Source organism: Neophocaena asiaeorientalis, unplaced genomic scaffold (assembly GCF_003031525.2).
Source record: "Neophocaena asiaeorientalis asiaeorientalis breed wild unplaced genomic scaffold, Neophocaena_asiaeorientalis_V1.1 scaffold601, whole genome shotgun sequence".
Classification (NCBI taxonomy): Eukaryota; Metazoa; Chordata; class Mammalia; order Artiodactyla; family Phocoenidae; genus Neophocaena; species Neophocaena asiaeorientalis.
In genome coordinates, this window is record NW_020174793.1 from 3,906,238 (window position 1) to 3,930,170 (window position 23,933).

Consider the following 23,933-nt stretch of genomic DNA (forward strand, 5'->3'; position numbering starts at 1 on the left):
ATCAGGAATTATTGGACAATGAGACTATGTCTCTTCCAAAATCATGCATCTACATGTATATGCTTTTTCTTGATGATATTATCAATTATTTGAGAACAGAGCTTATATTTAATGCCACTTGATTTCCTTTAGTTTTGGGTTTTCTAAACATTTATTAACTGACTTTTTCACTCAAGTTGTCAATGTAGATATGGTATAGTATAGTGATAAAGACAAACTCTGAAACCAGAATACTGTATTTGTATTACAACCTTCATTTCCCAGCTGTATGAATTTGAGGGAGATGTTAGGGCTTTGCACAAAAAGTGCTTCCACTAGACATTCACATAGCAAACTCTCTGACTTCTTTCTAGTCTTTGATAAAAGCTAATCTGCTTAATAGGCCCATGTATTATTGTATACAATAATACATGGGCCTATTAATGTATTATTTTAATTGCAACCACTTAATACATTTAATGTATTATTACACTTAATGTATTACAGTTATTATTACACTTAATGTATTATTTTAATTGCAACCACTTATTTTCCCTACTCCAGTTTACTGATCAACTCCTGAATTCTCTTCAATTTTATTCTTTTTTTGGCACCATTTATCACCTATCATACTGCACCATTTTTTAATTTGTTATGATTATGGGCTATTTTCTGTTAACCATTCCAGAATGTAAGAACTTGATCTGTTTACTGAGGTATCTCATGTATCTAGGAAAGTGACTGAAAATTTGTATACAATTATCAGGATTCAATGTAAATTTTGTGCCAAGTGAAGCTTATATAAATTGGGGAACCATCTATAAGAAAAATAATAAAACATTGCAAATGCTAAATGAGGTAGAACCATATGAACATAATCATAGGGCTGATTTCAGAGCATTGGAAGAGGTCCTTACCAGTGAACAACAATGAGGCATAGTCTTTGTTAACTTCTCAATAAATCCACATTTGGTAGGCACTCAAATATTGTTTGAATAAATGAATTAAACTTAGCTGAACCTTAATTTCTTCAATGATAAAATTATAATAAATTGACTGATATAGAAATGTCCAGAAAAAATATGAATAAATTCATGTACCTTTCTTAGAAAAGGACCTGGAATAAGGTCAGTCCTCAACGAATAGTCATTGATAGCTTTGGAAGTTAGGCAAACACCAGAGTTGAGAAGTTGTTATATTTTTTTCTCCAATGAAAATTATACAGATCTATAATCCAGAATTAAGCTATATAGTAAAGGAAAAGAATATTCAAACCATATTTCTGTCAAGGATCCCATATTAGAATGCATTCATGTATCCCATTTGTGGATTTATCAAAAAACTTGAAAGCAATCTCATACTAATAAAAGTTTCTTAGGGTGATATAGATCCACTTGGATCCCAAAGTGGATTTTGGTGTTCCCAAGTGTGTTCCCAAAGTGCCCTGCAAGTTCCTTTCATACAGGAATAATTTCACTACTGAAAAGAGGCTATTTCTAGGGCTAATAGCTGTAGCCAAATAGACAATCTTCACAGACCATATGGTACAACAGTGAGGAGAAATAATTTTGGGTAAGATGAACAGAACCATTCTTACTCTTGTGAAATATGTCTCGTACTTCTTTAAGACTCACCCATAGTCAAAATAACATGAAATATCAAGGCCAGGTCTAGCCAGACCCATAAACAATGGAGCTGAGGGTATTACATGGCATTCGTGAAAATCAGAGTCATATTGATGTAACTGTCTTCTGGAAGTTTTATCTTTTCAAGATAGATTTGTTCTGACAGGAATCACTTATGTCTACTTTCAAAAGTTCAAACTGGCTTCAAAGCAAGGTGAACTCTTCTGTATAAATGTAGATGAAAAAAATATTTTCCTTGGTCCAAATACAGTGGATCAAGAAATTCCTTGTCAGTATATGCATCTCTTTGGTGCAAAATGACAAAGGATGGAATATAACTTTCCAGTTATGTCAAGGCATCAGTGTGGTAATGGTAAAACTTGAAGTTGATCTCTTTCAACTTGAAGGATATCGCGCAGCATACTATAGTACAGCACATCCTAATAGAATAATTCATTTACTTTGAAGTGAATAAAGGTGGGGTATTTTTTCCCATAAATTTTTGTTTGAATGTGAATCAGTAGTCTTGCTGGCAGCCTCACTATGCATTTGTTATGGGAATTTTAAATGTTATGCATTATATGATCTGTATCCTCAAATGGTTTCAAATAAAGTTGTCTGCTGTTTTCTGGTGGAGTGCCAAGTGAATGAATACTCATTTGATTTGCTACCTGTACATATAGTTTTACATCTTCTATAATTAACCTGTCAGTCTAGTGTCTCCTCAAAAACTTCTGCCATGTATTGTGGAGTATATTAAAAGCTAAGGACTCTTGCAGCAGTACTGGCATTATTTTCATGCCTGTGCCTGAGTTTTCCTTAATAGACAAAGACCAATTTAATTTTTAGTATTATGTGTCTTGTTTGATTTTACACCTGGGCTATCATTTCACATCGTAGAAAAATAAAATAAAACCAATTCCACTGTAACATTCAGGAAAATGAACAATCAGACTTTAGTAGATGGGATATATTGAAAACAAAATGAGGTCCAACTTTCTGTCAGCTCAAGTTAAACCCAGGATCCATAAATTAGATTACTATTTAAAAAAAAAAGGATCTGGGACTTCCCTGGTGGTGCAGTGGTTGGGAATCTGCCTGCCAATGCAGGGGACACGGGTTCAAGCCCTGGTCTGGGAACATCCCACATGCCGCAAAGCAGCTAAGCCCATGTGCCACAACTACTGAGCCTGTGCTCTAGAGCCTACAAGCCACAACTACCGAGCCTGAGTGCCACAACTACTGAAGCCCATGCGCCTAGAGCTGATGCTTCTCAACAACCGCAATGAGAAGCCCGTTCACTGCAACTAGAGAAAGCCCCCGTAAGACCAAACACAGCCAAAAATAAATAAATTAATTAATTAAAAAAATAAAAGGATCATTAAATTATCAAATATGATGTCTGGCATGAGGTTACCATCTTTAGTTAATAAAGCTTTCTGTTATAAATGATGGTATTCATCAAATGTAAGTAATCCAGTGTTTGAGTTTTTAACATGAATAGCAGTTTAATATAACTCTAAAATCACTAAAACTTTTATTACAAACCGTTATTAGAAAATCTTCATTGTATAAGTTGCATATGGAAGACCTGAGTTTGGAAAACTTCTTTGAGAACTTTAGGAAATTCACCTAAATTCCCTGAATCTTAGCCTTTTGCAGGAAAATTGCAATTTTCCTACTTATGGAGTTGCAATAATTCTGCATTGCAGGAGGCTTAGAAGCAACAATCTAGATGAAATGGGAGGCTAGAGACTTGGTCTGGTGTTTTGTTTAGACTCTATATGTGTATTTTGAATTTGTTTGGCAATTGATGAAAACGAGAAGAGACCTAACGTCACCCACTACCCTTAACCTATAGCAAGGAAAGAATTGTCATCAGTTCTTGCAGAGCTTTTTGATGGTAAAACGTGACCTACTGTAAATATAAAATGTTTTGCATGTGTAGACTGCTACTACTGTGATTTTTTCAACCTAAGATAATTCATATGAATTTATGAATGAAACTCTGCAGGACAAAGTTTGCCAAAAAGGAATAGACATAGAACCATATGTATCCATTTCATTATGTGAAATATTTACTTTAACCAGTTAGTTAAACAAAGGTTGCACAGATAGGATAACAGAAAGCACTTACAAGATTCCACAGATAATAGACATTTAAGATTCTAAGATAGAAGATGGAGTCCAGTCAGAGAAATAAAATGCATGGAAGCACATGAGTCCCAAGAAACATCCAAGTGCAGCTCCCAGGTCCTTTCTAAGTTTCACAGTATAGGCTTTATCTCTGGATTATGATCTATCAAGATATGCAGGTAGGTCTTCATTTTAAGAGAACTCCAGCAGAAGTTTTTAGGGTTTTTCATTTGTTTGTTTCAATGAACTCCAGATTATGTAGGGAAACCAAGCTGCCATATGTCAGCCACTCATCTACACAGTTCTAGACAATGGTCCTGGGTTCTGCCAGAGGAGTTTCAAACTTTAAAAAGCACATTAAAAATTACTAGCTACCTCATCTCATCTTTATCATTGACGAAAGTCTTTAGCTGACTTCCAGGTAACCCCAGAGATAAGCATAGGGATGTAAGGTAATCCTATCTTATACAGTTCATGAACCAGATTTTCAGGATGGCTGTGATAGCCAAACACTGTATCTGTACAATCATGAGTTGGATTAGATAAAAAATCATTAATATTTAACCTAAAATTGTGATTACACTAGGCCAAAAATCATTGGTATTTTGATTAATGTTGCCTTTGTAACAATATTGGTAATTTGGAACTCAAATCATGCATTTTGGACATATGGTCACAGTTAGGAAATTATATATGAGTAAATGCTTCATCTAAAGTTTCAGCTGATTCAGCTGACATCAGATTTCTGTCCCAGAGTGGGTTAGCCTCTAGCAATGTGTCCATGGAAGAAAATTGTGTTGTTTCCCCCTCAGCCAGTCATCAAGGAATGCTCATTAACATTTAGGCTATTCATAGAATATGGAGAACTGAGCAGCCAGGTGGACCAGCTACACTTCATGTCCTCCAGCATTTCCAGAATCCCCCTGAGTAAAGACTTCCTAGAAGCCTCTAAAGTCAATTGGTAGTTATCTACAGAACTGTTTCTGTGTCTTCTGAGATGATCAGAACTGATCATCACCTACATTTGTTGATCTACTGGGTACTACAAGGTCATACTGTACTGACCTCAAATCTTTATTTTTAGAGAGGTAGCTTCCATTTTTATATCATAGTTAGAAGTTTCCAACTTTACCCTTGTTAGTGTAAATACTAGGAAAGGCTCTGGCCAGGAGTATTTGACATTCAATACTAAAGCAAATAATCAAATTATAGGAAAACAGAAGTTCCTGAGTGTCTTCTGAGAATTGGTTGCCTTTGCCAGATTTTTAAATTATAAATATATGTCAACTGATGTTATATGGAGGTTTTTTATTCTAACATTTTACAGTGCTGTATTATTTTTCAAAACACTTTTTTTTAAATAAGAGCTTTTAAAATGCACAAACAGGTATCATTAGTTTTGTCAAGGGGCTTCTTAGTAATATTTTAGCATAACATAATTTCTTTCAGTCTCTCCAAAGCTACTCCTAATAAAAAGGCAGTATATAAAAAGAGGCAGCTTTAAAACAAGTCTTTTCAACTAGAGTGTTACTTTCAGGAAACTCCAGATAGAAATTCTGAAGTCTCCACAGAGAACTTGTTTTCCTTATCTTTGTTTTCTTATCAAAGCAATATGCAGAGTCAATGCAATCCCAATCAAAATACCAGTGGCATTTTTCACAGAAGTAGGGCAAATGATCGTAAAATTTATATGGAACCACATAACATCCCAATAGCCAAAGTAATCTTGAAGCTGGGGTCCTCATGCTCCCTGACTTCAAACTATATTACAAAGTTATTATAATTTAAAAAGTATGGTATTGGCACAAAAACAGACACATGGATCAATGGATCAGGATAGAGAGCCCAGAAATAACCCCACCCATATATGATGAATTAATTTATGACAAAGGAGCTAAGAAGATACAATGGAGAAAGGATAGTCTCTTGAATAAATTGTGTGGGAAAACTGGACAACCACATGCAAAACAGTGAATCTGAACCGCTATCTTACACCATACATAAAAATTAAGTGAAAATGGATTAAAGACTTAAATGTAAGACCTGAAACTATAAAACTCTTAGAAGAAAACACAGGTGGTAAATTGCTTGACATAGGTCTTGACAATGTTTTATTTTTGTTGTTGCTTTTTTTGTTTGTTTTGTTTTTAATATGACAACAGAAACAAAGGCAATAAAAGTAAAAATAAAGAGAGGACCTATATCAAACTAAGAAGCTTCTGCACAACACAGGAAACCATTAGTAAAATGGAAATGCAACCTACTGAATGGGAGAAAATATTTTCAGATTGTATATCTGACAAGGGGTTAATATCCAAAATATATAAAGAACTCATACAACTCAAAAGCAAACATGAAAACAAAAACAAAAAAACAAAACCAAAAAACAACCCAGTTAAATCATGGGCAGATGATTTAAATAGACATTTTTCCAAAGATGTACAGAAAACCAACAATTACTTGAAAAAATGCTCAATGATATTAATCATCAGGTAAATGCAAATCAAAACAACAATAAAACATTACCTCACACCTGTTAGAAAAGCTATAGTCAAAAATACAGAAATATCAAGTTTTGGGGAGAATGTGGAGAAAAGGGAACTCTTGTGCACTGTTGGCAGGAATGTAAATTAGTGCAATCACTATGAAAAACAGTATAGTGGCTCCTAAAATATTTCAAAATAGATCTATCATATGATCTAGATATTCTACATCTGGGTATGTATCTGAGAAAAAAGGAAAAACTAACTTGAGAAAACATATGTTCTCCCATGTTCATTACAGCATTATTTACAATAACAAAGATATGAAAACAACCTAAGTGTCATGGATGGATGAACGGGTAAACAAATCTTCATATATATATATATATATATATATATATATAAAATTCCCTAAGTGAGCACTATCAAAAACCTGTACCAGATCAAGAAACTAAGTTTCAATATCCCAGAAGACCTTCTGTATACTCTTCCAATTATTATCACCCATAATCCAAAGATAACAACTATCTTGATCTCTAATTATACAGATTAATTTTGTTGAATCAACTTTATATATGTGATAATCTTCAATTTTTTTCATTTAGCTTCTTTCATACAGTTATGTTTATAAAATGTAATCATATTGTTCTGCTTTGTGTTAATCCTTTCTTTCCTCTTTGCTATATATTATTGCATTGTGTGAACACATAGAATATTTATATGAGCATTTGCGAATTTTCCAGTTTGTGACCATTGTAAAGAGTATTGCTATTAACATTCAAATATGTTTCTTTTGTATTTTTATTTATACATCTATTTGTATTAGGTAAATCTAAGAGTGGAATTATTATGCTATAGAATCTCACATATTCACCTTTAGTAGATAAATGGCAAGCAGTTTAAAATTGGTCATGATAATTCACACTCTCAATAGGAACATATTAGGAAACAGTATGCTCCACATGGTTATCAACACTGTCTTTTTTATTTCATCCAGTCTGGTGTTTCCAATTATCCAAAAATAAATACGACCTTATATTTTAGTTAGAAACATTCTTGCCTTATCCCACGTCTTGCAAAATATCTTCCTGATTTCTTAGATATTCAGATAATATCTATTGTTTCCATTTATGAGTTGTTTAAATTTTTTTAAACATCTTTATTGGGGTATAATTGCTTTACAATGGTGTGTTAGTTTCTGCTTTAAAACAAAGTGAATCAGTTATACATATACATATGTTCCCATATCTCTTCCCTCTTGCATCTCCCTCCCTCCCACCCTCCCTATCCCACCCCTCCTGGCGGTCACAAAGCACCGAGCCGATATCCCTGTGCCATGTGGCTGTTTCCCACAAGCTGTCTAACTTACGTTTGTTAGTGTGTATATGTCCATGACTCTCTCGCCCTGTCACAGCTCATCCTTCCCTCTCCCCATATCCTCAAGTCCGTTCTTCAGTAGATCTGTGTCTTTATTCCTGTCTTACCACTAGGCTCTTCATGACATTTTTTTTTCTTAAATTCCATATATATGTGTTAACATACAGTATTTGTCTTTTTCTTTCTGACTTACTTCACCCTGTATGACAGACTCTAGGCCTATCCACCTCATTACAAATAGCTCAATTTCGTTTCTTTTTATGGCTGAGTAATACTCCATTGTATATATGTGCCACGTCTTCTTTATCCATTCATCTGTTGATGGACACTTAGGCTGCTTCCATGTACTTCAGTGATCACTTCATTATTAAGTAGTGTATTGTTTAGCCTCCCTGTGTTTGTATTTTTTACAGATCTTTTCCTGTAATTGATGTCTAGTCTCATGGCATTGTGGTCGGAAGAGATACTTGATACAATTTCAATTTTCTTAAATTTACCAAGGCTTGATTTGTGACCCAAGATATGATCTATCCTGGAGAATGTTCCATTAGCACTTGAGAAAAATGTGTATTCTGTTGTTTTTGGATGGAGTGTCCTATAAATATCAATATCAATTAAGTCCATCTTGTTTAATGTATCATTTAAAGCTTGTGTTTCCTTATTTATTTTCATTTTGGATGATCTGTCCATGTGTGAAAGTGGGGTGTTGTTTTAAATTTTTTTAAAAGTAAAATTAGTTCTATAATATCTTAGTCATGAATATTTGTCATTTTCCAGGGTTATTAATTTCTTAATTTCTTAAATAAATTGGTTTCATTTATAAACTGTTAGCAATCTCTTTTGTTTTAATTTTAGAAAACTGTTTACATAACTATGAAGAAAATGCATGCTCAAAATGATGTTTCTGTAAAATAAAATTGTAGGAAGAAAAATTATTGCTCAGTATAATTGTGGTATATATTCTCCTAGTTTTTCTGGTAATGTATGTTGGTAATAAAATTTATTTTAATGTTTCTGTAAAATAAAATTGTAGGAAGAAAAATTATTGCTCAGTATAATTGTGGTATATATTCTCCTAGTTTTTCTGGTAATGTATGTTGGTAATAAAATTTATTTTAATGTTTCTGTAAAATAAAATTGTAGGAAGAAAAATTATTGCTCAGTATAATTGTGGTATATATTCTCCTAGTTTTTCTGGTAATGTATGTTGGTAATAAAATTTATTTTAAATTTCAGAAAACTATAAGAAGAAATATTAATGAATTGCTAAGAATTTTATTATTGAAAAATATGAAGCATAAATAATACTGGTGATTAAATGGACTTAAATTATAATATACCATGCATTATTATAGTCTTATTTATATTTGCTTGTTTATATTTTGAATACATGTTGGGATACAGATTTTTTAAAGAGACAGTGATATACAAAATTTATCATATTTCCCTTTAGATAATAAATATGCTTTAGTACATCAATTGCACATTTCAGTCCAATCTCATCTGTCATGTAGCTATTTTTTCTAAATTGTTTTCAATTTTTCATCTTTTTTAGGTATATTTAGAATTTCCTCAGTCTTTAGTGTATTCCTCACTGATTTCTAACTCTTCCAAGGATGATACCAAAATCCATGACAGCTTACTGGAGGACAATCATATTTGGTTTTTAACATCTTTTGATCTTTTGGGTTTTTTTCATTATTAGTTTTTAGTAATGCAATTCTCTAATTCTTCATCAAATATATGTTGATTATCCTCCCAGATTGTGAAGTACAATTATATATATATCTAAAATATAGCTCTACTAAGTATAAACTCTATATATACTCAAATGACTATTGTTTATTATTTGGTATGAAATTCATATTTTTATTAAACTATCTTAACACATAAAACTTATCTCTATTAATTGCACTTTTATTTTATAACTCTTTTTTTCGGGGGAAAATCCACCTTTATATTTCAAAATGCTTTTGTGAAGTTAAAGGAAATACTTTTTTTATAGTTAGATGATAGAAAGATATAGATAGCTAAATATCAATAGATGAGGAGGGTAGATAGATAGAGTTTCAGTGGCTATTAGCCTGGATTGTAAAAAGAAAAAAAACTGAAAAATGCACATGACACAATCTAATATATAAAATGGCAACATTTTACAAAGAGCTACACATAAAATAAATTACTCAGAGTAATGTTTAAAGTAATCTCTCCTAAAAAAAATAAAGACTACACTAGTGCAGACTAAGAATAGAGAATAAAATAAAATATTACATCTGCTTCACTCTTTCCTCTTTTATTGCTTTGTGATCTCAGACAGGGAAGTTTCAAAAGTCATTACTGACTCACACTCCTGGGAGCCTTCCACCTCCATCTAGTGAACCAATTCATCAGCTTTCAGGACAAGGAGAAGGTAAAAAGATGTTTGAACAAAAGCAAAGCTACTGGGATATGACTTGAAAGACTTTTAATCAGTTTAGAATAGACGTATTCTATTGCATCAAATATCCAATTTCAACATCTCTGGGAACAAAAATGACCAAGTATTAATCACTAATTAGCTGCAGTTTTATCATCATTGAAAGCTAATGACCTAATAACTCTGTTCAAAGTTACAGATTGATTGCTTACATTTTTTATTTCAATAAATATCAATCAATACTGAATATATATTTTTAGCAATGTGTAATTAAATGAAGTATTGAGATGTAGGTAAGAAAATGCATGTTTTTCCCCTGTCCACTATCTTCTTATCTTAGCTAACAACTAATCGTTTTTATGATTCTAAAGAAATATAACTTCTTCAGTGAAACATCCTTACCCTTAAATCAAATCTCAGTGTTAATACCCTTCTACTACTTTCCCTTTTTCTTTAAATTTCCCACAAATAAAAATGTATAATTATTAAGAGATTGATTATTGTTTATTTTCCTCATCAAATGATAAATTATATAAGAAAAGAGGAAAGTTTTTACTCTCTATTACACCCTAAATGCTGAACACAGTGAATTGCACACAGGAAATAACCAATACATATTTGTCATATGAATATATCTCCTTGTTTATGTTCCTGCAATAAAAATGGAGAGTAGATACAGTTTATTTCTGTAAAATATCCAGTGCTGGAGAAGATTCTAATTATCAGAATGATACCTCATATTTGAGACATCCTTTCATTATTGAAAGCATCTTCACATTTCTCTTAGAAAAGAGGACTCTCAGCAAGACTGGAGTGGGGGATTGAGGCAATAGGGGTCTCTCAGTGTAATGAGATTCTCAAATTCTTGGCCTAAAGTGTGTCATAGAGAAAATGTTTTAAAACATTATTAATCAAATTCAGATTTGCATGAGCAAATGTGTCAGAACTTTGGGCATTAGAATGAGTTAGGTAAAGTGATATGGATTTATAGGAAAAAAACTATTTAAAAAAATGAGTTCAGCCTTAAAGTATAGATAGAATTTAGTCAAATTAACTTATATGTTCATGCATCAATCAAGAGGAGAAGAGGCCTATTAAGACTTTCATTTATTTTGATAAAGTAATCCTTCAAAAGAATTTTTAGAAATAACAATAGTCTGGCACAAAGTAGAGTTCAATCATGTTTCCATGTCTATATCCAGAGTTTATCTGAACAGTTCAGCAAGGAGATTCTAGATTGCTTTTTTAACCTGAAAAAAAAGAAAAAAAAGTAAAAGGTAACAGTATGCAGGACCTATCAATACAAACTATTTACAAATAATTGAAAGATTTTATGTAATAATATACTGGCAATTATATTCTAAATGTCTTTAAGAAAATAATAATTAGATGACAATTTAGCTCACTATGAGAGTTTTCTTTGTTCTTGAGTTAAAAATCAAAACAAATCTGGTAGTAATTTTCGGTTTGTAATTTTGATCAAGACTGCAAAAATTACTAGTTCTCTCTTTTCTTCCTGGATGTAATTTATACAGAAACATGAAAAAAAAGATAACTATTAAAATTAGTCAATTTTTGATGAAAAGTAAATCCAAAACATCATAATTAGAAAAAAGGCAACTGTGTTCTGAGGAAGCAAAGTGGTAGCCTGGCTAAATAATACTGTGCTTAAAAAACTTGGGCAGAGCCTGAAAAACACACACTTCCTCATGATGAAGACCCCAGTCTACTGTGACCTTCCTAAATCACTTGTTTGCAATGATGAAGAAAAGATGCATATACTAGTAACAGGAATGAACCTGAGTCTGATATTGAGAATAAAAGAAAATGAGACTAAATGAGGAATCTCACTGAAAAGTCATAATGTACAGGAAATGTTCTGACTGTGGTGGTAGGGGAATTAGATTATTTTACCTATGAAAATAAGGTTATGTTTTTTTTTTTTTCCCTATTGTCAGATTTGAAGTTAAGGCTATCATACACACAGAATCGTTTCATGTCTCCTGAAACAGTCCTTGACAAATTCCTGAAAGTTTTTCTTTCAAACTGATCCTCATATAAAATATCATGTCAGTTATGATTAATATTTACAAAAAAGAAATAGCTCATTGTCTAAACAGCTGTGTTACATGACTAGAAATAGAGAATAAAATTGATCATTCAACATTATGTTTGACCTGTAGTGACAAAGACCTGAAAAATAATTATTTAAAATAAAAGTGAATTTCTGTAACATGAACACATCTAGAGGTAAGTATTCATGTTCACAAGACATCCAAGATTATCAGAGACTCCAATACTCTACATTTGTATAATTGGAGTACCTAGAGAAAACTTAAATTGAAAGTAAGAAACAGAACAAGGAAATGGAGATATAATTCAAACAAAAAAACAAAAAAAACCAAAAGACAAGAAAGTATTTCTCAAAGTAAAGAAGACTTGAATGTATAAAGATCCAGAAGAATTAAGCCCATGCTGTATGCTGTAAAGTTAATTGGCTTCAAAAAATACATGAAAATATGTCTTGTTCTTCAAGGCAGGAATAATATGTTATTTATCAAAGCTTAAGAGAATTATAGCTGGTCCTAGACTTCTCCAGAACAATTGTCAAAGCTACAAGACAGTGGAAAAACTTCTTTTAAATCTTCAGGGGAAAAAATGATCCAAGGATTTTATGCATTCTCAAACTAAATAAAAACAACAGAAATCCACTTTTGACTGTGCAATTAACAGATGACGATTATTCCCAAGAAATTTTTAATGAGTCTCCTAGAAGAACTGAGAGAAACAAGTGATAATTAAATTTAAAAAATTAAAAATTCAACAGAAATACTCGTGGTGAGTGAGTTAATCTATTTAAATGAAGTAGCAAGACAAAATCATTGTGATTTGGGGTTCAGAATCTAAGTATTAACACAATCTCAATATTATGTTCCCCGGCAAAATAAAATCCCATAACTGAACACACTGAGAGGGAAAGAAAAAATAATATGAGAATTAGAGAAAGAACTCTCATTTCTACATTCTGCTTTCAGGTTTTCTGTGTTTCTTAGATCTGTGGTTTGTTGTCTTTCATTAATTTTGAAAATCCACAGTTATTATCCCTTCAACTTTTTAAATTTTCTTCATAGTTTTTCCTTCACTTTCTGGATGCCAAATACACATAAGTTGGATAATTTGATATTTTATTGGTGCAAGTCTCATGATGGAGGCTAAGGATTTCTTCACTCTCTTTTACTAGTCTGCCATAGGCAGGTCCTGCAACATTGCATCTCAGAAATGAATCTTCCTAAATACTCATGTTCCAGCCTCTGCCTGTATCCGAGGACAGGGTCTAGGGTATGGGTGGCTTCCCTGCCCTTCACCCTGTAGCAGTGTAACTCTGATTTATATCAGTAGGTTCTTGTGATTAGCCAGTTTCCAAACAATCCTCTAGAAGCAACATACTTTTGTTTTGAATCACTGCAAGATATTGGCCTTGAAAAGATTTTCTGCACCTGGTTCCTCACTATCATATGACTTTTGCTAGTATCATCATAGTTTGTGGAAGAGTGACAGCCAACATTCACCTGGTATTGGGTCAGGGACTGGGATGAGGGTGGGTTTTCTTTTTTCCCTCTAGTGACAGTTGATCTTCACCTTATATGAGAGCAGGGTCTAGTCTGGGGCACAAAAATGTTGCTTGCTCCTTTAATAGCAGGAATTTTCTTTTGCTTCTTATGAGAGAAGAATTTGTGGAGCCAATAAGTTTTATGCTCATCTTTCATTCATTCAGGGTCTAGAACATGCATGGACTTCTATAGTTACTCCAGCTCTATCCTCAAATCTTAACAATCCTTACAGCACCACTAAGGGTGTCTCTATCAAGTCCCCTGACCTCCCTTGAGTCTTTTATGAGCATCCTGTGGAAGCCTGTGGAAAACAAGCTGGTGAGTGGAGCAGATTCCCTTTGTCTTCAGGATTTCCATGGACGCTAATTTGCCACTCTAGCTCAACTTAACCTAAGAATTTGTTAAAAAAAAAGTTCTTTCCTTCTAATGAAAAATACTACATTAGAACTCAGATGATAAAAATCTTAGTTTGTTTTCTTTTATAAAGTCTGCAATAGAAAATAAATGATATAAATGACCTAATAAATGTTTACATTTTTATTTTGAAATAATTTTAGAAATTCAAGGGTTGCAAATGCAGCCCAGAGTGTTTTTATATACTCTTCAGCTATCTTTTGTTAATATTAACATCTTATATAATTATGGTACACTTACCTAAACAAAGAAATTAACATTAGTAGGACATAATTGAATAAACTAAAGATTTCATTTGAATTTCCTCACTTTTCTAACAATGACTTTTTAAAAATTTCTAATGCCTATTAGAATCCAATCCAAGACACAACATTGTATTTATCTTAGTCTCTTCTAGTCTTAAAAAGAAAAGCACAAGTTTCACATGAAGAGGTAGAGTTTGTTTTTATTTTTGTTCTAAAAAATGACATTTTTATGGATAGGTAGATATATAAAAGAAATAAAGACAGTATTCTGTATTTAGTTGCCGTGTCTATAATTGATCATGTTATTTAGTAACTTTTTCTCTTAAAATTCTGGTGCAAAATTTTATCTTAGTCTGTATGTTTCTTCAAATGGCATTTTTGTCATTTAGCACCTTTACTGTTTAACATTATCAATACATTTTTGTTAAAATTATATTTAAATTAAAATGAGCATACCTTTAACATAATTAAATCATATTGGTTTAAGTGAGGCATTTTTACCTTTCCTTTGTAAAGTATTTAAATTTATGGAAACTATAGACATTAATTTGAAGAAAGTTTAGGTAATATAAATTACCTTTTGTTTTAAGAATATTTGGCTAAGACTTTTTTTTTTTTTTTTTTGCGGTATGCAGGCCTCTCACTGTTGTGGCCTCTCCCATTGTGGAGCACAGGCTCTGGACGCTCAAACTCAGCGGCCGTGGCTTACAGGCCCAGCCGCTCTGCAGCATGTGGGATCTTCCCAAACTGGGACACGAACCCCTGTCCCCTGCATCGGCAGGTGGACTCTCAACCACTGTGCCACCAGGGAAGCCCAGAAAAATATTTTTAGCTCTAACTAAGGAGGAACAAAAACCCACTAATTTTGCTCATATGCTGCATCACATGCCATATATCATTAGCATCCAATATAGTAGATCTTAACCCTATAAAATCTTAACCCTATTTACATAAGGCAAGAAGATATATTAAATGACTTTTTGGCTTCTGTTTCTGAGATATTATGACATAAACTCAATATTTTCTATTTCTCCATTCTAAGTACTATTATATACTCCAGAAATAGTTCAGTTAATCCAATGGACAAAATAAATGGAATCTGTGAGAACGTGGACTATCTAAGGACCTCAGAATATGAAAAAAGACATCATGATGAATTCTTTTTATTTCCTATATATTCAATCCAGGCCTAGCCAAGAAAGATAATTACAATTCAGAAATGCCAATGAACATATACAAAAAGGAGAAGAAAAGTGATGAAGAAGGAGGATGAGGAGGAGAATGAGAAGGAAGAAGAAGAAGATGAAGAAGAAGAAGAAGAAGAAGAAGAAGAAGAAGAAGAAGAAGAAGAAGAAGAAGAAGAAGAAGAAGAAGAAGAAGAAGAAGGAGGAGGAGAAGAAGAAAGAAGAAAGATAAGGAGGAGAAGAAGAAGAAGGAAGAAGGAAATAAAGAGAGAGAGAGAACAAGAAAAGTTCATGTTTTCTGACCAAAGCGACTAGCAGGTTCTTAATTGGAAGACCCATACTCAGTGGTAGTAGTAACCAATAATGTCAGTAAAAGGATGGGTGCCAACCCATCTCTGCCCCACATCCACTGGCAGGTAGCCAATATTTTCCTAGCAATAGCATAAAGGTAGACTGTAGAGGCCAGTTCATTTCTTGTCCCACAGCCACTGTTAGCAGCAAGTCCAATGTACCCATGGAAGTGGCAATGCAGGACTCAGGCAAACTGACCCAATTTTAATCCCACATCCACCGGCAGCAAAAGAAGACCTTCTGACTGCACTAGTGGCATAAGTCAGCCTGGTATGAACCTGTTCTTCACCTAGTAGCAGAAGGAGACCTAGATCCTAAGTTTGCCAATCCTTCACCCAGTAGCAGAAAGCCCTCCAGACCTAGCAACTTCACATTCTCCACTCAGAAGCAGAAGATCCAGAGCATAATTCTTCCAGTCCTTCACTAAATAGCAGCAGGCAACTCAGGGTCTGTATCTCCCAGTCTTCTTCCCAGTGGTAAAATTTGGGCTAAGTAGGCACTTCTCTCCCATGGTGGGACTAGCTGAGATAGAGTGAGAACCTCATCCACACTGAGTAACCAGAAATGCTCTTTATCCATGGGTCCAGATTCACATAACAACACAGAGTAGACCAGATAAATGTCTTCTGTCCCTACAAATGACACCAGCACATATCTACCAAGAGCTCAAGCAGAACCAGAAGAATGAAGCAGACCATAATAGCATTGAAAGGCTTGGAAAGCTAAATTTTCTAAGTTGGAGCTCACAGAAGTAGGACACAACTTATAAGCTAAATCTAAACAGAGTAATTATCCACTAAAACAGATTTAAATAATATAAGGACTTTTCTAACACAATATTCAAAAAGTCAGAGGATGCAATGAAAAATGACTCATCCAACCAAGCACCAGTAAGATTACAACTTGAATTAGAAAAGAAATACAACAGATACCAATACTGAGATGAATTAGATGTTGAAATTCTCTGACAAAGATTTTAAAGTAGCTATTATAAAACTACTTAAACAAGTAACTATAGATTCCCTTGAAAGGAAGTTAAAAACAGAAAATTTCAGCTAAGAAATAAAAATTCATAGAACTTCATAGAATGTATACTACCAAGAATGACTAATGTAAACTTAGGACAAGATTTGCAGAGTGATAAAAACAAATGACAAATCTATATTCTGACTTTAAACAAGGATTGAAAGTGAAAGAATGGAAAATATGTACCATAATAACATTTTAAAAAACAGGGGTTGCTGTATTGATATTAGATAAAGTAAACCTCAGAGGAAAGAAAATAACTACAGACATTGAAGAACATTACATAATGATAAAAATATCACTTTACCAGGAAGTCATAATAATCCTAAATGTGGATACACCAAAAAACAGAGCTTCAAAAATACATGGAAAAAAATACTGATATAGCTAAAAGGAGATGTAGACAAATTCAAAATGTAGTTTGAATATTTAACACACCACTTCCAGCAACTGATAGAACAAATGCAAAATTTGTTTATAGATAAATAGAAAATTATTCAATATATAAAACTGGACAATACTGTTAAACAATAGGATCTAATTGACATTTGTAGAACATTCGACAAGAGCAGCCATTTCAAGTGTCCCTGAAACATTCACCCAGGTAGATAACATTGTGTCCTAAAGCAAACATCAATGAATTTAAAAGATGTGAAACCATGCATACTACATTCTCCAAACACAATGGATTAAAACTAGAAATTTATAACAAAAGTGCAGTAAAAAATATCCTCACTAAGAAGTAAAAGAACATAATTTTAAACACTATATTGGTCAAAATGTAAGTTTAAATTTAAAAAAATACATAGAACTAAATGAAACTGAAAACAAAATCAATTTATGGGACACAGGTAAAGTAGTTCTGAGAAGGAAATTTTTAGCATTAAAAGCTTACACTGGAAAAGAAAAAAAAAGAAAAGATCTGAAAAGAATAATCTAAGTTTTTACCGAAAGAAATTAGAAGATGTAGAGTGAAATTAAACCAAAGCTAATAAGAAAGAACTAAACAATAAAATAGCAGCACAAGGGAGATGGGGTGACAGAAGAATTATCATGTAGTGAGATTCTTCCTTTGTCTCTCCCTTTTAATCTATGACAGGTATAGCATCCATAACTCAACAAAGGTGTCTCTGCCCAATACACCAAGATGCCAAAGAATCTGTACATCTAAAGATGGGTGGATACTGGAACACATAGAGGAGGCAGAAACAGGGGAAGAGCAAAGATAGTACCTTGGTCTGTGGCAGCTGAGCTGGCAGCCACAAAGAACCAAGTAGCAGCAACAGAGGTGGCACACATGACTCCAGCTTCTCTGCTGCAGTGACACCCATGGCCACAGATAACAGGGTAGCAGCAGTAACAGCAAGACCTGGGACCTTCAGATTCAGAGACATTCATGATTATGACCCCCACACACAGTGGCAGAACCTAGGAGCCTGCCATACACTGAACACACTAGAGACTCCCCCACTACTCTCCTCATCCTCCCATAACAACAGAACCTGTGACTTAGAGGATGCCTGACATGGTGAAAAAATCCAGCATCTCAGTATCTCAGGTGGTGATGCCAGCAACCTCAGCAGGAGAAAGGCACTAGTGATGCTGCAGAGAATTAGTGAGCTGAAAGATAGAGATCTAGAAATAATACAAGTAGAGGAGGAAAGAGATATAAAAAGAGGAAATTCTATGAAATCTACTGTCTTTTTCAGGAATGGCAAGATTAGGGTAATGGATAACCCATAAAGAGAAGAGAGGGAGAAGGGAGAAGAGAGTTTATTGATAGAAATAATACCTGAGAACTTCCCAAACTTGTGAAAGGAACTGGATATACAAGTCCATGAAACTAAGACAACACCTAATTACCTCAAAGAAAAATATCTTCTCTAGGACACATTATACTAAAACTGTCCAAAGTCAATGACAAAGAATATTAATGGCAGTCAGGGAATAAAGAATGGTAACCTACCAAGGAAACTGCACTGGGCTTCAGCAGATAAATGACATTCTCAAAATACTAAAAGATAAAAGCTGTCACCCAAGAATACTCTATCCACCTAAGTTACCATTCAGATACAAAAAGGAAATAAAGGCTTTCCAAGGCACACAAAATCTGAGGGAGTTGCTCAATGCTAGACTTGCCTTACAAGAAATGTTGGAAGGAGCTCTTCTACCAGAAGTAAAAAGGCAAAAGTACACAAAACTTTGAGTAAAGTGATAAAGAGACAGAATCCAAAAATAGAAACTCTACATCAGAACAGGTTTTTAAACACTTTATTTTAGCATAAAGCATAAAGGGAAAAAAGCAGAAAAAATAACAATAGCTACTTCAATTTGGTAAAAAAACAACATAAAAGGGATAATTTGAGACAACAAAAACACAAAAAGGGAAGAGGAAAAGGATGAAACCCATATATGTAAATGAAGATAAGGTGCTATCAGCAGAAAAAGATATATTTGTGAGATATTTTATACAAATATCATGATAATCACACAAAAAAAAATCTAGAGCAGAGACACAAAACACACATAAAAAAGAGGAAACTGAGAAAAACATCATAGAAACCACCAAACCAAAATGGCAGACAGAAACACAAGGAAAAAGAAAGAATGGAGATATGGAGGAATCAGAAAGCAAAAGGTAAAATGGCAGTACTAAGTCCTTCTCTGTTAATTAGCACATAGATGTAGATGGATTGATTCACCAATCAAAAACCACAGAGTGGCTGCATGGGTTAAAAACAGGACTCAATTATATGTTGCCTCCAGGAGTAGTCTCAGCTCTAATGAAAAACATAGGCTGAAAGTAAAGGAATGGAAAATGTTACCCCAAGCGAATGGCTGCTAAAAGAAAGTGGGTGTAGCTATACTGTATCAGACAAAGTAGACTTCAAGCCAAAAATGTTAGCAAGAGACAAAGATAGGTATATAATGATAAAGGGAACAATTCATTAAGAAGATATAACAATTGTTAATATATATACACCTAACATAGCAGTACTAAAATATGTAAAGCAATTATTAACAGTCATAAAGAGAAATTGACAGCAACACTATAATAGGAGATTTTAACACCTCACTTAAATCAATGGATAGAGAATCCAGATGTATCTATCCATATGGATAGATATATCCAGACCTTGTATCCACAAGGATACAGTGGCTTTAAATGAAACATTAGATCAGATGGATTTAATAGATGTGCATAGAACATTCCATCTAAATGTAGCAGAATGCACATTGCTCTCAAGAGAAAATGGAACTTTCTTAAGGATAAACCATATGTTGGGACACAAAACAATTCTCAACAAATTTAAGAACATGGAAACCATATCAAGCATCTTTTCCTATCACAATAGTATAGAACTAGATTTCTGGCCTCCAGAACAGTAATGTTTGTTTTTGCTTTTAGCCACTCAGTTTGTGGTAATTTGTTACAGTAATCTAATAACATTTTGTTATTAAATTGATTTAAATTGACTCAGTGTGAAAGAACATTGTGGTAGACAGACTTCTAAGAGGACCCCCAATGATCCAAGAACTTGTAAGATCCCTTTTCCTTGGATGTGGGCAGGACACATGGATATGATGGAGTATCACTCTCATAATGACATATATGGCAAAGGTCAAGGGGTTTTGGAGATGTAATTAACATTCTAATCAGTTAACTTGAATTACTCGAGACAAAGCGGCAGAACGCTTTCCTCTGTTGACTTCTAAGAAGCAAACTACTGACATGAAGAGAAACATGCTTTTCATGACAGGAAATCACTAGTGGCTGAGATTCTTAATCTTACAACGTCAAGGAACTGAATTCTGCCAGCAATCTGAGTGTGCTTGGAAACTGATTTTTTGTTAATCAAGTGTCCAGATGAGAATCTGTTTTCAGCCTTTAGAAATTCTGAGCAGAGAACCCAGTTGAGCCATCCCTTGAACATTTAACTACATAACTATATTGTTTTAAGTCATTAAGTTTGTGGAAACCTGTTATACAATAGTAGAAAATGAATACAAGCATCTTTATATGCATAAAACAAATTTATAATTAAAAAATACTATCATTCCTTTAGCAATTAATAGCCGCAAACTAATCAAAAGCAGATGAATTTGGACAGCCTATTTATTTTCTATTGTGTGAGTTTTGCCTGTTCCAATTTGGTTAACTAGTAAGGTAGAACCAGAATTTATTTTAAATTATTGTACTTATAATAAATATCAGATGATGATAACTTTTTCTGCCATTTTAATTTGAGTGTTTCGTTGTAAATAACTTTAAAATTATCCTACTGATTTCGTGAATTCTTGTCTAAGAGATAATAAGCCAATCTCAGAAGTGACTGAGTAGTTCTTTTTTATATCTTTTTTATTACTTTCTACCATGCCAGTATACTATATATATATATATATATATATATATATAGTATTAAAGTGATTTTTAATTATACCTTTATATTTTAAAAATGAAAATACCACTTTTCAGTGCTTCTCCATAGAATACTTATTAGAGTCTGTACCCTCATTTCAAAAATAACCATATTAGTAGTAATTGGATCATATTAAATTTTTACATCAACTTTACTTACAATGAATATGCCATGGTCAGCAGAATTTCTAGATCTGCCTCTATTCCAGTCAAATCACTTTTTAAAGAGATGTGCTCCTCCCAAGAAACACAAAAGAACAAAATTTCTTTCCAATTATAATTGAACTTCCATTTTAGGAGGAAATCATCCTATCTTAGATTTAGGCACTTGTTCTTCATCATAGATACTTGTGTTTATGCTAACATATACAAGCTATTTAAGCAAGTTAATTGTATTTGGATTCCTGTTGACACATTTCTTCATATATTTCAAGGTATTCCCTCACTAAACTAAATATAACACAATATTCCATTCTTTACAAAATCAGCTCAAAAGAGCCAAGTACAAACTATTCCACTATGTTTAACTGAAGCTCCCCTCATACTGTACTCTCCTCTTTGTCTCCTGCTGTGCACATTTACTTGACTCTGCTTTGGGGATTTGTTTTCCTTGCAATAGTCTTTGCTATCTTTCTTTTGCTTTGTCATCTGTTGTTCTTCTTTATACATTCTTTGAATTTTCTTTCATCATCCTCCTTATTATGATTTTTTGCTCTTCCCCTGTTTTATGCTGGAATAACCACAGCTTATTTGACAAGATAACTTGTGTCTTTCTCTTATGCTGGCCATGAGGCTCTTTTCCTTAATTTCAAAGTGAACCTTTTCTTTGTCATTGGTTAGACTGGATTTACTTATTCCCAGTGTTCTCTGTTTTGTTGTCTCATTATCATTTGTCTGCTAGAAATCATTAACTATCTCATCATGCAAGCTTCCTGTACATTATGTGGGGATGAGACTCACTCTTCATGATGAACCTTTCTAAGGAGAGTTAGTGTATAACTGTAATGAAAGAAAATTGAGTGTCCAAGTCTCCCAATCACTGAGTAGCCAAGACTCAGTGCAATATCTCTTATCTATCAGTGACTCTTTAGTCTCACATGAAGGGAGCAGACAAAGAAGCACATTCTAGAGAGCATCAGGGCCTCTTACCAGGGAACACTTTCAGCAACTGAAGATGATTTTTTAAGAAGTGAATATTAATGGTGCTTGGCAGACCTGTAATTGCACACGACTATCATTCCATATCACTTTCATTTGCATCTTGTGGAACTGATAGCAAAAGATATATCAGCTAGATTACTAAAGAAGAAAAAGAACTATTAAAAGAAAAAGGCAGTGTAAATATGTAAACAAGTTGCATTTTGTTTAATTTGAATAATTCCAAAATATAAATTATTACTAACCTCCCATTAATGATAAGAGAGTCAAACAAGAAGCCCTTTAAGATTTTCATAGCCCTCTGCCTTTGCCTCTGTCTTACCTTCCTTGTTTGCTTGGAATAACAGTTATCCACAGATATTATTCCTATTTTGACTGCCAAAGTAATGTTTGAGTGATTGAAACGTACACACCATTAGAGATAATGAATCTCAACAAAACACATTTATTTATTCTGTTTGTGGTGGCATAAATGGAAATTTTTATATAACTATTTTTGCTTCTCTTATATAAAGGTAACATCACTGGGAATATGTGTGTATTTGAAAGTGTTATTTAAGGAATCATAGTTTAAATTATTCGTATGGAAGCAATAAAGTTCTTATAGGAGGAATAGTTCTGTTCATTAAGAATATTGTAATTAATTATCATAGTGTAAAATGAATGTATCAAGTAGAAGGACCTCTAAAGACAGGTGAGGGAAAATAAATGAGCTCTGACTTGATTTCAAAGCTTCAGCAGATCTTTAGTAGATGATCTCTATTAGTTAGAAATGACTGATTCTGAAACCAAGATATAAAGACCATGTCCTCTGAAACTGTTACCAAGTGTAAAGTCACAATTGCTCCAACTCTGACCAGCTTGCTTAAGAATACTTGTTATTGTGGATGATACTGTTTAACAAAATAAACCATCACTATCAAAATGGACTTTTTTATTTGCCATGATGATATTGGGGAACAAATGTGTTCAGATCAGGCAGTTTAATTCACTAAGTAATGGAACTATGTGTTCAAAATGGCATTGAAGCTGACATCTAAATCCTTGGTTAAAGTTTCAAAAAACCTGCTCACTATCATTGTGAAGTAGTCAATTCACTTAAAGCATTCCATTTCCTTGTATTGTAAAATAAGGATAAAAATACTATTTTGATGATTACAATATTTTATAAATTATAAAACACAATATTCAAATTAATAATTGTTCAGAGAAGGGAACAAACTGTAGAAATGAAAAATCTCTGATTAGAATTTGAACTAAAGGAGGTTGTACAGATAATTCTACTGAGGATAGTGTTCCTTAAATTAATAAACAGGAAATAATTATAAGAACTTGTGACATTGTGTGAGCGTGCAGATTTACAGTGGGGACATGAAGAAATGCAACAGTGTCTTAAGATAAATATAATTTCACCACTGAAAAGAAGTAATGCTCTTAGTTAACAGATAATCATTAAGAAAAGACTGGCTAGTCATTGTCAATTTTTCTCTGAAGATATCTTTAACTTT